The sequence below is a fragment of the Zingiber officinale genome, chromosome 9B, assembly GCF_018446385.1.
Source record: "Zingiber officinale cultivar Zhangliang chromosome 9B, Zo_v1.1, whole genome shotgun sequence".
Taxonomy (NCBI): domain Eukaryota; kingdom Viridiplantae; phylum Streptophyta; class Magnoliopsida; order Zingiberales; family Zingiberaceae; genus Zingiber; species Zingiber officinale.
Genome location: NC_056003.1, coordinates 49,547,768 through 49,550,468, shown reverse-complemented (window position 1 = coordinate 49,550,468; position 2,701 = coordinate 49,547,768). Strand labels below are relative to the sequence as shown.

Below are 2,701 nucleotides of genomic sequence, written 5' to 3'. Positions count from 1 at the left end.
TATCCATCCTTAGGTGGTCGGCCAAGCCAAGCTTGGAGCCCAAGCAAGGGCTGACCAAGATAAAGCTTGGATGGGTTGAGGTGTGGCCGACCCTAGCTTGGAGCCCAAGATTAGGTGGCAGACCACAAAAAAATAAAAGGAGTTTATTTTAAAATCTTTCCTTATGTGAAAGTCATGGTTTTAAAAGAGAGTTTAAAATTTAAATCTTTCCTTTTATAACTTTCTACAAAAGATTAAGAGAAAAGTTTGATATCTTTCCTTATTTGTAGTTAAAAGGAAGATTTTAATTTTTGATAAAACTTTCCTTTTTTGTAACCATCCTTATGTTTTTTAAAGTGAGTTTTAAAATTAAATTTTACCTTTTATAGTTTCTACAAAGGATTAAGAGAAAGGTTTGATATCTTACCTTATTTGTAGATTGAAGGGAAGATTTTAATTTTGGAGAAAACTTTCCTTATTGAAATCATCCACATGTTTTAATAGAGAGATTTTAACTTATAAAAGTTTCCTTTTATAACCAACAATGAAGGGAATTTTTAAAAGAGAAATTTTTATTTTAAAATTTTCGGAAATAAATTAGGAAGTTTTAATTTTGTGTTTAAAACTTTCCTTGCTTGGAAGATTTGAGGTGGCCGACCATTAATAAGAGAAAAGGATTTTTTTTATTAATTAAATTTTCCTTTCAATGGCAAGGAAAATAAGGAAGTTTTTATTAAAACTTTTCTTATTTACCAAGACCAAGGAATATAAAAGAGAGGGTAGAGGTGCCTCACCTCATAACAATACATCTTCTATTATTCCTCTCTTCCTTGGTGGTGGCCGGTCCTCTCTTCCTCTTCCTCTCCTATTCTTCTTCCTTGTGTGGCCGGCGGCATCTTCATATCAAGGAGCTTGGTGGTGGCCGGATCATGTTAAAGGAAGAAGGAGAGATAGGAGACTTTGTTTCTTAGCATCCCTTGGAGCTTGGTTGGTGGCCGAAAGTTCTTCATCTCTTGAAGATAGGTGGTGGCTGAAACTTGCTTGGAGAAGAAGGAAGCTTGGGTGGATTCTCATCTCGATAGATCGTCTCCCATATGATGTCCGATATAAGAAGAGGTGCAGCTTTGGAAGCCTGCAGCTTTGGCGTGACAGCATGCGATTTTGGCAGCTTGCGTGCTTTGGCAGCTTACAGCTTTGGCAGTTTGTTTTTTCCAGCTTGCAGCTTTGACCGGTGTTAATTTGAAATTCAAATTCAACTTGCTCAAAATGGCAGCTGGCATTTGACAGATTGGCACAATTTGTTCCGCTTGCAGGTTTGACTCAGTCAATTCCATATTCGAACTTAACTCATTTCCTCATTCTATTCTGGTGCGAGAGGAAGGCAAAAATTGAAGAAGGGCTCCTATTATGGGCTGGGCCGGCCCATTAATGGCAGACCATGGACGTTTCTTTCACCAGATTCCCTCTATTCCGGTGATGGCAGCTTGCTCCGGCCATAGCTGGAGCTACCGCGTTGGTGAAGAAACCCCCTCGCTCAGATTTCATTGAAGAGGTGAATCTCCTTATTGGTGGAAGATTGGACCAAAGGAGCGCATTTGGAGGAGGGTGGAGGATGCAACCAGCCATGGTAGACGTTCCGGCGAGGCGAGGGTGAAAGCGGAGGGGCTGTCGGCGCTCGGATTGGAAGAGGGCAAAGGGAAGCTGCTGCTTGGTTTTGCCCAGATTGGAAGATGCAGTCTTCTGCTAACCTCAGAGGCTTAGTTCCCCCTCCACACAGAGGGGCCATTAGAGGGGCTGTCAGTTCAGATTGTGTCTCCGGCGCAAAGGCGCCACAGAGTTAGCTTGCGGAGGTAACAAGTCAAGGAGGACACAAGCACGACGATGACAGTGACATATGTTAGTAACAGTGATACATGTTAGTGTGGTCGCATGTTAGTATGATCATATGTTAGTGTGGTTGTATGTTAGTGTTGTACTCGAGATCAGATGAGATTGTGATGAAGGTTGGTGTCTGCGTACATCAATCTAGTGCTTAATGTGTACAGTGCCAATCCCTTTGGGTGCGGTGCTATAGATTTTTAGCGGCCTTATGGTTTTCTTTCGCTCCGATTCGGCATTCGTCCGGACGTGACGAGCGAAAGCCATAAGCCATAGGTTGCTGTACGTCCCTTTCGCTCCATATACATATTTACCTTTCCATCAAAAAAAAAATACAAAGGGTATAACTAGTTATTAGTTTCCGCATCATAACTAGTTCATCTTTTTGTTTAGATCTTGAAATACCAAACACAAGAGGCTAACGTTTCTAGGTTTTGAATTTATGATTCGAGTTTGTGTTTCTTTTGTTTTTTAGATCTTGTGATTCGATTGTTCTTAATGGTTAAACCTAGGGTTACTATAAGGAGATTAAATATTGAATTTTATTGAAAGGGTTTGTCTAGGAAGTGGTGGATGCTCCCATAACCAAGAAGGCCTAGTGCCTCTCCATGTTTAACCTGGAAGCCGATCTCTAAAATAAATATTTAATCAAATTTGTAACATAGGTGGATTTGGATTAATAATGTTAAGCATCGTTTGCAATCCAAGTCTAAACTTCTAAGAATAGATAAGTTGAATTTAGAATCAATAATGTTAAGTTCTGTTTATGATTCCAAATTTAATTTCTAAAGAACACAATAGGTTGTTAGGAATGGTTCAGGACTTATACAAAATTTTTGTACAG

At 39.8% G+C, this 2,701-nt stretch overlaps 1 long non-coding RNA gene across 1 annotated transcript; it reads left to right on the top strand.

The window, feature by feature from the left end:
* Positions 1 to 1,094: 1,094 nt before the first annotated feature.
* Positions 1,095 to 1,997, top strand: LOC122023944. The gene is made up of 2 exons (XR_006123264.1): positions 1,095 to 1,210; positions 1,293 to 1,997. It is a non-coding gene; the product is annotated as an uncharacterized LOC122023944 (long non-coding RNA).
* The last annotated feature ends 704 nt before the right edge of the window (positions 1,998 to 2,701 follow it).